Raw genomic sequence first — 15,308 nt, 5'->3', positions numbered from 1 at the left:
AATTTATTGACTGGTGTTTTCAGATAATTGCTTTCTAGAGACAATCTTTTGCATTTTCAAAGGTTTATTCAGAAACTGAGGATTTAATAACAAGTAAAACTTGTTAAATTGCATCACAATGGCTTTTGTCTTATACTACACTTAAAATTTTTAAACATCCTATGTATGATTTACTTAATTGACTTGCAAGGGACCTTAAAGTTATGCTCTGTATAGATAATATTCCCTACTATTTGTTTCTTTGCTCTAATTTGCCATGAATTCAAAAAGAGATTACCCATTTCTTTTAGAGTATGAGACCCAGCCTTCCACCTTTCTTTCCCTTGCAATTTTTCACTGAATTGCACCTAGTATAATGTTGTTTATTTCTCCATTTTCTCATTCTGATCACCTTCTTATCGTTATAGTGTTACCATTGAATTTTGCTATTTTAAATCTGTCCAAATCAACTATTTGTATTAAGAATGAAGCCAATGCCCTAGTCTTCATCTATGGCATCTATGAACATAGAATAGCACAAGAATTTTTAATATTTGATGTATAGTTTTTAGAAATGGAATATGGAAGTTATACACATAGGGGTGCATAATTTATAGCAGTAATGTAGATGACAATTTTTGAACATTGTGTCTTTAATATAAATTATGTCTTGATAACACATAAAATAAATAAGATGTTTCAACATAAATTATTCATTTAACATGAGCAGTCTTTTTTTCAGGTAAAGAATGTTATACAGGTAAAAGAATGATATGGTGGTTTTCATTAAATGAGTCAATTTTTGCTATAAATATGAACCCAGGGCCTAATAGCAATTTAAAATATGTTGGTGATATCTATACATAAGTCTAAAAGAAAATCAGCTGTGCTTTATAGTCACATAAAAACCATATCTTGTGACCCAATTAACTGGGAATAGCCATATTTATTAAAAACCAGAGAATTTGTTGATTTGTTTACTTAATTATATTTACAAAGTCTTCTACTAAGCAAAGAATGGAATAGGGTTCCGGGAAGGGTGTAATGTAAAAACAATTCTTTGAAAATGTAGGCAGGAATTTTTGAAAAGTCTATTGGTTTGCCTTTCACTAGGTAGTTTTGACACTTACTGAACTTCTGTAATAAAATGGTCATGAATCAGATTCCTGTTAGATTGAAATCTAATACAAGTAGAAAATAATTTCTATTGAATCGAATGCCTAGCTTGCTATTGGCAATTCAAAAGCTGACATTTGTATGTTCTTTTTCTTTCCTTAAAAGTCATAATTACTAAAAAATCAAACATTGACAGTACAATGATAATTTAGCTTAGCATTCAGTACCTTTTATGTTTTTTGCAATTTATATAGTTTTGAATTTATAGGAAAGTTGCACAGATAATTTTAGAGAGTAAAGCTTAAACTTTAAAAACTTGAAATCAGCTTGTGTTTTCTGTTTAATTAGTCTGTTTATGATTATCATATTAATCATGAGAAACTAAGTTCATATAGGTTGTATGTCCTCAGGAAATTATAGACTCTTGGTTACATTGGGACAAAGTAAACTAATGCCATTAATTAATTTTAAATAAACCACCAATCAAACAACTCCTTAAAAAAAACTTTCTAAATTCATACCATGATATCCAATTAGTTCTGTCAAAATTTTCAAAATGTTTCACTTAAAACAGTCAGCCAGCCAGCAAGTATTTATTGAATAGTTATCATATGCCAGTCACTGTCCTAAATGCTAGAGTTGCAAAAAGAGGCAAAACAGTCCTAATCCTCAAGGAACTCACAGAAACTAATGGGGAAGACTACCTGCAAAGAACTGTGGACAAGTAAGGGGTGTGTGTGTGTGTGTGTGTGTGTGTGTGTGTGTGTGTGTGTGTGTATACACGCACAGGAAGGAAGCCAGAGCTGCTAAGAAGCAGAGGTGAGAAAGGAGCGTACTACAGGTTTGATGAACAGCTTGTGAAAAGGCACACAGTGGACAGATGGGAGTACTCTGTGTGAGGAATAGTGAGAATACCAGTGTCATTGAAATGTAGTGGACATGATGCCCGGTACTGTATAAAAGGACTGGAAAGGTTTTAAAAGACAAACAATGGAGTTTCCATTTGATCCTAGAGGAAATAGGAAGCCACTAGAATTTATTGAGTGGTGTTCAGCCTCTTATGGAAGGTAGGAGGGTGGCATCACACCTAGGCTTTGAGAATATCAGTCTGGCAGATGATGGAGGATGGGCTGGAATGAGAGAACACTTGACAGAGGAAGATCAACTAGTAGGGGTATGCATTAAAAATGAACCTTTTTTTGGCTTCCATCATATTTTTTAAATGCATGATCAGTTAATCAACAAGATGTATATAATATATGGCAGGAAGTATGAATTTGATACCTAAAGTTCAAATTCAGTTTGTTAAGTGCCAATTATGTTCAAGGCACAATGTTAGGCCCTTGAGATGTAAAAGCAATAATGAACTAGGCCCTGTCCTCAACTAATTGATAGGGAATGATAGGATCACATATTTAAACTGGAAGGAGGCCATCTAGTCCAACCCTCTTGTTTTATAGATGAAACTAAAACCCAGCAGGGTTATCCAGTGTAGCCAAGTCACGGAGCTGGTGAGTGACTGAGGCAGGACTTGAAGCTTGGTACTCTTGTTTCACATCCACTGCCATTTCCATCGTACCACAGTGCTTTGCAGTTGGAGTGCCTGGAACTCTGTCCTTTGCCCTGCCTCCTAGCTTCCCAGGTTTCTTTCAGGTCCCAGCTAATGCTCCCTTCTGCAAGAAGTCATTCCCATGGGGGCAGCTAGGTGGCGCAGTGGATCAAGCACTGGCCTTGAATTCAGGAGGACCTGAGTTCAAACCTGACCTCAGACACTTGATACTTACTAGCTGTGTGACCCTAGGCAAGTCACTTAACCCTCATTGACCCACAAAATCAAACAAACAAACAAAAAGACTTTAATAAAAAGGTTTAAAAAAAAAAGTAATTCCCAGTCCTCCTTAATCCTCATGCCTTCCCTCTGGTATTATCTCCAATTTATTTTGTATGCACATGTGTGTGTATAAAAATCTGTTTGTTCATAGTCATTTTTGTCTTATCTCCCTCAACTAGACTGAGTTCCTTAAGAGCAGGAACTGTTTTTGCTTTTTTGGGGTGAAGTTTCTTTGTACAGCGCCTGGCATATACTAAGCACTTAATAAATGCTTGTTGACTTGCCTTTACTTGATACAACATGTACACAGACAAATAAATACAAATATATACAAAATAATTAAGAGGTGGTAGGAAGCACAAACCTTTGACAGGAGGGCATGGAGGTGATCAGGAAAGGCCTTGGTTAGGAAGTAGCATCAGAGTGAGCAATCGTGGCGGGGGTGGGGGTGGGGGTGGGGCAGGCAGCTAGGGATTCTAAGAGGTGGAGGTGAGAAGAACATTATAGAACTGAGGTATAATAGCCTATGCAAAAGAATGGAAGCAAGAGATGGTAAATCATGTATGAGGAACAAAAAAGAAGTGAGGTTGTCTGGAATATAGCATTTATGTGAGTTCAGGGACAGGGCGGGGGAATAATGTGAAGTCAGTCTAGAAAGATAGGTTGCAGTTAGATTATGAAGTGTTTTAAATACCAGACAGAGGAGTTTGTATTTTATACTCAGGATAACATGTCTCCATTGGAGCTTCTTGATCAGCATCTGACATTTTCATAGCTATTAAAAAAATAATAATAATTGGGGGGACGGGGTTGGAGAGCAGATTGGAAAGAAAAAGACCTGTTAGAAGTTATTGCAATAGTCTTGAACTATTGTAGTTCACCTCCACTTGGGTATTGCCTCTATGAGCAAACCATAGAATTGACATGTTCAAGGAGAAGTGACATGACATTAGGTGACTGGATATGGGAGAGGCAGAGAAGGAGAATGAAGAGTCATGGTTGTAATGGTAGTGACCTTGACATAAATAGGGAATTTCAGAATTGCAGTGGGTTTAGTAGAAGGGTTAAACGAATGAATTCTTTTTTGATGTTGAGTTCGAGATGCCTATTAGACATCCAGGAGATTTAAAGTTAAACTTACAAGTACCATTGCTTTGAAAATGAATACACATACATACATAACCATTTCTCTTTTATTTTTCACCTTCACAAATACTTCTTGTCCCCAGTTCCTTTTTTGAGTCATATGATAGGATTTAGGACTTGAAGGAAACTTGGCAATCATCTGGTTCAAACATTCCTTGTACTCATGAGAAAACTGAGGTCCAAAATAGCTAAATGGCTTGCCCAAGTTAAGAAGAGCCAATATTTGGAGTCATATTTTCTAACTAAATGTAGTGCTCTTTTTCACTGTACTGTGCAGCTATACTTGAAGAAATCTTTATTGATTTATATATTGATTCCTACACTCTACATTGATTCCATAGCATTTGGTATGCATATCATTTAACATAAGCATTTGATCACGTGCTTTCTTATTATTACCTTGTTATGTGTGTATTTCTTTGTGGTGTTTACTCAACCAGGCTGTAAGCTGTAAAAGGTGGGGAGGAACTTTGTCTTGCACAAATTCTTGACATGCAGAACTTTAATATATTTTTGTATAAAGATTTTAATTAGGTAAGACATTAGTCTGTGTTGATTCCTAAATAGCTGTAATAAATATTTGCATAAATGTGTTCTGCCTATGAAAAAGTTTTTGAGAGCTATGAAATTGTAACCTGGCATAACATCCAACTATGGCATTTTATTGTATCCTTACAAGTACTTATTGTAAAATAGATTTAATTGAATAGAATCTACTATGTAGTACTCCTTCATTCTACTGTTGATCTGGGTAAACAAGAAAATGACATATAAATCATGTGAAGATAGTCTTATTACTTTGCTGACCATAGCATCATCATTTATTACTCTGACTTTGCTCTAATTTGCAATGATTAATTCTATTCATACTCTTCATTTGGAAAGAAATGCTTTTTGTCCTTTGAAAGAAATTATAGAGATAAAAGGCCCATATAACAAATATCACTTAATAGAATTTTCTGAATCATTCAGCTTTAAGCCCAGACTATTTCTTTTCCCCTCTTATTATGGTTCCCCTCTTGTTATGGGGTTTCCTTATCTCTGCTTATGGCTCATAGTGGCATTACTCTTTTATACACATGTTCTATGATAAAAAATTCAATAAAATTGTGCTTTTTATTCTTATTGTTATAATAATTACTGTATTACAGATTTGTGATTATCTGCTATTGCTTTCATAAACAGGAGGAAATGTGAGCCATAATTGAGCTACTTATAGTTGTTGTTGTTTTGCACAGCTTTTGGATGGCAGTTACCTTTCAAAACCTGTTAACTTTTCTCCTTCCATATCAGGCAGTACACTACTGAATATACCTCCTACCTCACAAGCCACCCATTATAAAAAATGTGCATAAAGATCTAGATGTTAATAGGAGAAAGTGCTAGGAATGACATGTGGAGCCTGTATGTGTGCATGTGTGAGGTGTGTGTGTGTATTGCTAGGTTCAAAGTACTTTCTTTTACTTTTTAATTAACCACAGAAAAAGGCTAAGTTCAGTTCCTTTTTTTCTCTCTGTTATCTTACAAACCAGAAATATAATTCTAGCATATGCCTTCATTTCTAACAAAATTGTATTACAACAAAGTTATTTATATGTCCTCTGCAGTTTAATGCAGTGTTTTTTTTTTTTTTTTGGCCTAAATAGTATAGGCTTGTACATTTCTCTCAAGTGCCAATTATTTGTTGTGGAATTTGTAACCAAATTGACAGCCTTGTAGATAGATTAAGTATAAAGAAAGGCAGTATAAATTGGATTCAATTTAAATAACTCACTTTTAAAGGTTGTAATTTCCACAAGATGTCACTCTCTCTCAAGAAATTCCTGATACTATTAAAATTTTTTTGTTTGTAATTTTAATATGCTGCAGATGTTCTCATCTGACCTTTGCAGGGACTGGTAAGCTTGTGTGAAGAAAAATAAAAGTTAAAAACCATGGTATTAACAGACCTTACCAAGTAAGCCAGTATCTATTCAGAGGGATTTTTGTTTTTATATAACCTTGGCAAAGTATGTGCTGTTCTTATGGCTGATATAAAAAGGAATGGATAATTTAGATTATTATTTGTTGTTATACTTTCACTGATACAGTCTAACCCTTAGAATTAGAAAATTATTATACTAAATGGTGGTTACTTTCCTTTATGTGTTTGGGTGCAGAAGTAAATACCTAATTTCCTTCCAATCCCTAGCAATATCACATTTCTGGTTACAGCTACTGTGGTTAGTTGAAATTTTTGTAGAGACTTGTAGTAGCCGCAATAGCAAATTTTTTATATGATTTCTGACAGGTTTTTTTTTTTCCTTTACCAATGAATCAACACAAATCTATAGAGGACCTAATATGATGATAACAAGTGCTGACGTTTATATAGTGCATCACAGTTTACAAAGGACTTTAAATTACATTATCTCATTTGATCCTTATGTCAGCTTTGTGAGGCAGGTATTGTAGGCATTATATCCATTTTAAAGATGAAACTGAGTCTTAGTGAGATTAAGTAACTTAAGAAGTTATCAACGTTACCCAGATAGTGACCATGATAATAACCTTATCTTGTAGAGAGAGTATGCCAGTCTAGATCTCTCCTTATTCCATGGCCTGGACTCTTTCCTACTGTACTGTGTTGCTGTTTTTAATATGTAACCTGTTCTGTTTTTCTTACCCAGACCACTTTACCCCTCCTTAGGTGTTCTAGTGGCTGTCTGTCAGCTTCTAGAAGCTCACCATATTGGTGCCAGATAATATGCATACTGTCCGTTAATATGGATCCTTTTATCCCTGCTACAACTCAGATTTCCAGACTCAAGAGATCTATCAAGCTGAGCCTCAGCAGAAGTACTGACTACAGATGTCCACTACTATATCCAGTTCAGGAAAGTTTTGAACAGAGTTTATTAAATACCAATTTTCAAATCTCCATGCTGGGTATAGTAGGAGATATACATAAAGAAGATTAAGGGAACTCCTTGATCAACGTGTGATGAGTTTACAGGATTGTGACCTTGAAGCTTAAAGTTTTTAAAAACTAAGATCATAGCAGCTTGTTCCATCACTTCCTGGCAAAAAGGGGAGAAGAAATGAAATTATATTTAAAATTGTATTATAATTATATTTTAAATGAAATTTATATTCTTGGGCTCAAAAATCACTGCAGACAGCAACTGCAGCTATGAAATTAAAAGATGTTTGCTCCTTGGAACAAAAGCTATGACAATTCTGGACAGTATATTGAAAAGCAGAGGTATTACCTTGCTGACAAAGATCTATATAGTCAAAACTATAGTTTTTCCAGTTGCAATATAGAAAGTTGAATGCTGCAGAATCAATGGAATTGAGGTGTTGGAGAAGACTTTTGAGAGTACCTTGAACAGCAAGGAGATCAAAGCAATTAATACTTAAAGAAAATTCATACTACTTATTAAAAGGACAAATACTGAAGCTCAAACTTAAATACTTTGGCCCCATGATAAGAAGACAGGATTCATTGGAAAAAATCCTGATGTTGGGAAAGGTTGAAAGCAAAAGGAGAAGGTGATGGCAGAGGAAGAGATAGTGTGTTATGGATACAATGAAAATGAGCTTGGATAGACTCTGGGAAATAGGGGAGAATAGAGGGACCCTTCTGTGGTCCATGCAGTTGCAGAAAGTTGGACACCACTGAGTAAAGGAACAACAGCAACTTCCTATAAAGGATTTGGATCCACTCCTTGACACATCCCTGAATGGGGTGGCCTCTGGTATGAATTTAAAGAAACCACCACTTTGCACTGGCCTATAAGAAGGAGACCTTTTGGTCTCCTCTCCCCCCTTTATTCTGGAGAGATTCTGAGAGCACAGCAAGCATGCGTGTGGGAGATAATCTAGGAATTCTTTAGTGGTTTGAAGAAAAAAAACCTCACACACACAGATGCTACTAGCATTTGCCCATGTAGCACAAGAGGAGAATTCCTGGGCAATATCAAGTTTCTGGACAATGTAGAGTTCCTGGCCTCTGTTGTCAGGGTAAGGGCATAGTCTCTCAAATGTATGATGATTATGGAAAGGAGAACCACATAGCTCAGTGGTTGGAATTTCTAAGTGTTGATTCTCTCGTAGCCCCATACCTCAGTAATGGACAAAGTGCATAGTGTTAGGATGGAAGTGTGGTTATGGGAGTTAAAGATTTACTGAGAAATAAAGATTTGCAAAATTTTTGCCTAATCAGTAATTTGTTGACAACCTGCATTCAAGTCACCATACTGTGTAGAGTGGGGGAACAGGGGGGATATGAAAGAATCCCTAAAGTTAAGGTATTTTACTTGGATCAGACCTCAGTGAAATTTGTATTGTGTTCATAGGACTGTCCTTTCTCTATATCTCTCCTTATACCTTATTTTAAGACTGACACCAATTCCATTCCCCCCCCCATTGAGTCAAGGTACCATAACTTGATCAACTGGTTATTTAATATTTTTAAGAGCTATAAAAATAAGCACATTATGCTAGAATATAGCATTGTAGCTGGAAATTTGATTTCTTGGGCAGTAGCAGCCTAGAGATTTGCTTTGCCAGTATAATTGGCTTTTAGAGATCGATTTCTGCAAGCAGAAGTTTTCAGAGCCAGCTGTGGTGGTTTCTGGGAGATGTAGTCTTGAACAGATAACATTTTTATTCCTGCTTGGGGAAAATTTTAGACTATCAAGGACCATGAAGCAGGTGTATGAGGGAGTAGCATAGAGTTCTTCTGTCCTGGGAGTTTTTAGACTAAGTGTTTTGGTGAGAGAAAGGGCAGCGAGGAGTCCTTATTCTGTTCTTTAAAAGTTACTTTAAAATTTTTCTTTAAGTAGTTTGAATTTCTTTTGTTAGCTAGAGAAATCTTATTGATCTGTGTGTTCATTTAATTTGTGAATAAGGGAATCACAGCAGAGAGCAACAGTGTTTGGGTATTAGTATAGAGATACAGAAAGGACCAAGGTTTGAGCCCTTGTTTAGTAAAAGTGCTGGAGGGTTGTGTAGGTTGAGAGATAATGTTATTGTTTTGATGATTGTTTTCCCAAAATATAGAACTAAACTGGGTACCAGGTTTTTGTTGTTGTTTTTTCCTTTCTTTGTCTTAGGTAAGAAAACAAGTTAGAATGACTTCCCCCCTCTCTGGGGCAAGGATTAACTCATGGTCTTCATTTTCTTTCTCCTCTCTTCATGTTCATAGATATAGTTTTCAAAAGGAGTTGGGTGAGAGGACAGGAACAAGCATTTATTAAGCACCTACTTTATGGCAGGCACAGCACTAAGCACTTTACAAATATTATCTCATTTGATTTTTACAATTACTCTAGGAGGTAGGTGGTGTTATATTCCCCGTATCACAGTTGAGGAGACTAAGGCAACCAGATGATAAATGACTTACTTAGGGTCACACAGCTATTAAATGTCTGAGGCTGGATTTGAACTCAAGTGTTCCTGATTCCAGTCCCAAGACTCTACTGTAGCACCTAGCTGCCTCTGGGTGATTACTAGGGAACTGGATTTGCTTGGTGGTATGGCTATATCTTTGTTTCTTCTCTGTGTGGCTTTGTGGCTAAGCCTGGCTAGCAGGAGCTATATTAAAAGGTGGGTAACTTTTGGGGCTTCATCTTCTACCTCAAGCCTATTCTTAGAGAGACACAGGATGCTACTAGTAAACCCAAGCTTAAGAGTTGGGAAATCTGGTCTTCTATTAAGAGAAAGGGACTTTCCTGAGCTGCTTGTAGTAAGATCTTGCACTTTTTTCTTCCAGAGTTGGGCTAAACAAGAGCTCCAGACTTTACATTCTTTCACTGAGCTATTTGGACAACATGGGAAAAGTGGATTGCCCCTCTAGCAGTCCTCTCTGCTTTTGTTTTCCAGGGGAAGTCCAAACAGTGGAGTGCTAGTTGTTTAGAGAGATGCTATTTGTTTGGAGAGAGCATTGAGTTGGCCCAGTGGATAGACGACCGGGTCTGCAGTCAGGAAGACCTGAGCTCAAATTTGACCTCAGACATTAGCTGTGTGAACTGGGCAAATCACTTAATCCTGTTTACCTTAATTTCCTCATCTGTAAAATGAGCTGGAGGAGGAAGTGGCAAACAGTTTTGGTATCTTTGTCAAGAAATCCCCAATAGGGGTCACGAACTGAAGAACAAAAATAGTTTTGGAACACTGTGGAAATTGGAATAGTTTGGAGAAAGAGCATTTCATTAATTGTTATTGGCCATTGTAAGTCTTTATTTTCTGAACTATTATGTGTTCCCAAGCATACTTTGCATTGTCAACTCATAAAACTAATGTGATCTTAAGCTACATTAAGACAAGCATATTGTCCAGGACTACACAGATGACAGTCCTGCTCTACTCTGCCCTTGTCAGACCATAAATGAAACATTATGTTCAATTTTGGAAGATATATTGAATAAAGGATAATATATGTATATATATGTGTATATAATCGAATGAACATCTATATGAGAGCAAGTAGGATGCTGAAAGGCTTAGAAATCATGACTTATATGAATGGGCTTAAGGAATTGAAGAACTGAAGGAACTGAACTTCTTTGCCAAGGAGAAGACTTGGTAAGAAGTAGAAATGTGCATATGATAGCTGTCCTTAGATATTTGAAGGATTATGATATGAAAGGAGGATAACACTTGTTCTTGTTTTCTGGGGGCAGATTTAAGAGTAATGAGTAAACATTTTAAAGAAGCAAGTTCAGCCTTGTTCCAAAGAAAAACCTAACAAGTACAGCTGTCTGAAAGTGGAATGGGCCTCCTCTTGATAGAGTAGGTTTTTTTTCATTGGTTATAATGTAACTGGAGGGGCAGCTAGGTGGCATAGTGGATAAAGCACCAGCCCTGGATTCAGGAGGACCTGAGTTCAAATCCGACCTCAGACCCTTGACACTTAATACCAAAAAACAAACAAACAAACAAAAATAATGTAGCAGGGATTCTTGTTCTGTTTAAGTTACACTACTTATCTTTTAAGAACTCTTCTAACTCTTAAGATCTTGATTTTCACTAAAAAATGAAACCAGAATTCACGAGGATGTTGCAATCAAATGTAACTCTAACAATAATAATAATAATAACTTGACATTTATATAGTCCTTTAAAGTTTGCAAAGCATATATTATCTCATTTGAATCTCACAAAGAACCCTGTAATGTAGATTCTGCAGCATTATCCCTTTTTATAGAGAAAAAAACTTAGGCTCAAAGAAATTGTGGTTTGTACAGGGTCAAAAAGCTAGATCTTCCTGATTCTTAGTCTATCATTCTATATACTACATCTTGCTTTCTTTCCAGTAGGGTTCACATATACTCTTTTTTGTTTGTTTGTTTTTGTTTGTTTGTTTGCAGGGCAATGGGGGTTAAGTGACTTGCTCAGGGTCACACAGCTAGTAAGTGTCAAGTGTCTGAGGCCGGGTTTGAACTCAGGTCCTCCTGAATCCAGGGCCGGTGCTTTATCCACTGCGCCACCTAGCTGCCCCCACATATACTCTTGAAAAGCAAATAAAGTAGTTGATGGAGTTATCTTAAAACATCAACACCCATCATTTCTTGGATTATTTTATATTGTGCTACTCATCATGAACATTTACAGAAAGGCTACTATGAAAATAATGACAGTTTATGCAGTAGCATTTGTTGCAGAAGATTATAAGTAGTCAAATAACATGAAGACCTCCATAAAACCCTCCACATCAAATCCATTTGATGACTTCATTGCCAATATGGGTATAGAAAAGAATGATTTAAAATATGTTGGGAAATATGGTTCATTGGTTTAAAAAAAAAAAGAGGACAAAGGTTTTACAGAAACCATGTTTCTCTATTTTATGGACACCTTTTTCAAGAAGAAAATTTAGAGTTCCAGACATTGCAAACACCAAGTAGTATACACAAGCTTGGTGTGTGTGTGTGTGTGTATGCATGGACACGCGCTTTTTGAATCACCTGTCTCTTGCCAAAGTATTCATTTCTTAGAACAAAGATAAAAATTAAAACCATATTACAAGAAAGAATAAAAATGAGAGGTAATGGTGCCAGTTGGGTCAATTCCAACCATAGTATTTAAATCAATGTTTAACATTAAAAAATTTGGAATAGATAAGACATATACCCAGACTATTAGCATTTACTAAGAACTTTATTTTGGTATTTTGATCAACACAGTGTTAAATCTAGGTGCTAATTTGAAAAATTTTGTCATCCTTACCATATCAGCTCAAACTGGCTTCAACACTGAGTACTATGTCATTGTTTAATTCTTCTCCTCCTCCTCCTCTTCCTCCTCCTTCTTTCTCCTTTCTTCTGGAGCAGGTCTTTGGTTAACTGTTAACTGTATAAGCCCCTACTTATATCTTGGTAGGTTAATTCCCAAATATTTAATACATTTTGTCACTTTTAAATGATATTTCTCTATCGTTTCCCCCTGATATTTATTGTTGGCACAAAAATGACAATGAATTTCTTGGGTTTATCACATATTACAAGATTTTTACTGATGTTTAGTCCTTCAGTTAATGTTTTTGTTTACTTTTGGTTTTACTTTGAATATTTTATGACAGCCTTTAAGATCATTAGAATGAATAGGATGGGGAATCATTGGCCCGATTTCCTATAAAATACGCATTTTCTGCTTAATTTTATTGCTTTTAGAGACTGACATTGTAGCCCATTCTCTTCCTCTCTTAACTTTGTGACTATGGTAATGTTACTTGACCTCTCTGGGCCACTTTCCCGCCCCCCCCTCATTGGTAACATGAAAGGATTGAGCGAGGTAATCTTGAACCTTTCAATTTCACAAATCATGAATTCTGTGTGTATATGCATTTGAAGAATATAGCCATCTCACTAAAAAGGAATAAGTTCCCATTAGATTAATTCTTTAATGTGAGATGAAACAAATATCCACCAAACATTAATGAGATATTCAAACTTCATTTTAAAATTGCATAATTATTGTATATCATTTGTATATCATGCAGCAAAATTTCAGTTGGAATTTTTGAACTGGATAGCTCCTTTAGGTTGGTATTTGTAGGGTTTGATCACATTTATATTAAGTGGCTACTTGTTTATTTGTAGGCACTTCAAATTGAAATGGTGATTTTTAACAGAAAGAATCAGAGATCAAAAAAGATACGAGATCTTAGCTGCTGCATTTCTCAATGAAAATCTGTAATGTCATAAGTTTACTTGGAGGTAAAGAGACCTATATCCATTAAGAAATAGCAATAATTATTTCTCTTTCACTTCCAGTCTGTTTTGGCATCAGCCATTTAATTTGGTTTAAAGAACTGAGGGTGAGATGCAGAGATGTGATTATTTAACTTGTCTAACCTTTGACCGATTCAAGATGCAAATATGGTAATTTATTGATTGTGTGAAAGAAAAAAGAGCTAGGTCATATCATTGTCAGTGCTTCCCTTTCATCTCTGGAAAATGGATCTCATTTAACATTGGAACTCAAGGGAAAACAAATATAGAGCTCTTATTTATTTAGATTTACAAATCAGAAAATTATTTCAATATTTCCCAGTTCAGCACAACAGGGAAGGCCAGGAAGAGTAAGAATAACCTAAATTTAAGGGAAGGTCATGGCACAACTATGTATAGATTTGTTTTTTAAAAATAGTATCTTTTTTTTTAATGTTGGAATCTTCGTTTTGTCTTTGCTTCTGCAAGTGCTACATTTAATTGCTGTCCTAATATCTGAGAGTACAATAGCAATTGAATTTACTCCTTTATGCTGTTAAAGGTCTAAAATGTATAATAATGATATCTGCGTGTATTAACTTTCTTAACTTTTCTAGTTTTTCATCAGCTAGAATTGTTAACACTTTGCCATTTTTACTGTCCAATAATAATTGACAACCATGAGCTATTGCAAAGTGCTGCAGTGTCAGCTGAATTATCAAAGTAAAACTAATTTGTATACAATATACTTCTAGTAGTATTAGGTTTATTTTTTATGACATTCTTACTGTTTTTTTAATGCAAATCAATTTGTGTGTCAGTAAAAATAAAAAACTCAGTCTCCATTAATTGACAGACATGTTTTTGTTTCCTGACCAAGCCTGATAGCATGATGTACTCTCTTTTGGTATAATTATCTTTTAGAGCATATGAGTTATATATAAGAGAATTTGATGAACAAAATATTGACCATGTTGTAATATAAGGTAGAATGATCATTAAGGGAATATAAAATAATTTATCTGTAAATTGCATGAATGAAAATCGAGTTAACCAATAAAGCCAAGGATCTGTACTTTTTAAAAATGAGTTTTCCTCAAGAAAAAATAACTTGGATATTAAAGAATTTTTATTTCACTTATTTTTAAACTTTTTTACACAGCTCAGTCATATTCATAAGTGCTGTATTGCTAGGTTATAAGAGAAATTACTTTTTATTTTTATCTTTCTATGTTTACTTTAATTTCTGAATATCTCTCTCCTTTACCAAGAGAACGGTCTCATAACAAAAATTTTAAAAGAAGGGAAAAGGGCTTTTCAGAAAAACCAACGTATTAATTTGATAAATGATTAAGGGATATGAATAGGGAATTTTCAGAGGAGGAAATTAAAGCTTTCAGTAGTCCTATAAAAATTCTCTAAATCACAAATAATTAGAGGAATGTCAATTAAAACGACTTTACGGTACTACCTAAGTCATCAGATTGGCTAAGATGACAGAAAAGGAAAATAAATGTTGGAGAGGATGTGGTAAAGTAGGTACACACTAATGCACTGTTGGTGGAGCTATGAACTAATCCAGCCATTCCAAAAAGCAATTTTGGAACTCTGCCATTACCAGATCCATAACCCCAAAGAGATCAAAGAAAAAGGAAAAGGACCCATATGTACAAAAAATATTTTTAGCAGTTTTTTGTGGTGGCAAAGAATTACAAACTGAGGAGATGCCCATCAATTCTGGCAGTCTTTTTTAGTTACTGAAGTAGTGGATTTCACTCTTTGTTAGAGAAGTTTGGAGACTAAAGATAAAACTACTTTAAAACATTTTCAGCATGTCTTAATTTTGATATTTTGCTTCAAAATAGTTTCCTTCTGAGTATTTTCCAGAAAAAAACAACAACACATAATTCTGGCTCAGTTTCAGTTCCATTTATTATTATGTAAGCTTAATTTTTAGGGTAGCATTTGTTTTCTTTTGTCTTTGATTAATAGAATAGGTGAAGCTTTGAAACCAATGGCATCAGGGAAATGATCATTAA

The 15,308-nt window shown here is 35.2% G+C and overlaps 1 protein-coding gene across 1 annotated transcript in view; it reads left to right on the top strand.

Annotated features, from left to right (window-relative positions):
• RNGTT (RNA guanylyltransferase and 5'-phosphatase) overlaps positions 1-15,308 on the top strand; it is a 366,172-nt gene that overhangs the window by 201,775 nt on the left and 149,089 nt on the right.

Source organism: Dromiciops gliroides, chromosome 4 (assembly GCF_019393635.1).
Source record: "Dromiciops gliroides isolate mDroGli1 chromosome 4, mDroGli1.pri, whole genome shotgun sequence".
NCBI lineage: Eukaryota > Metazoa > Chordata > Mammalia > Microbiotheria > Microbiotheriidae > Dromiciops > Dromiciops gliroides.
Note: the sequence above shows the minus strand (reverse complement) of the source record. Positions and strands in the feature narration are given on the sequence as shown.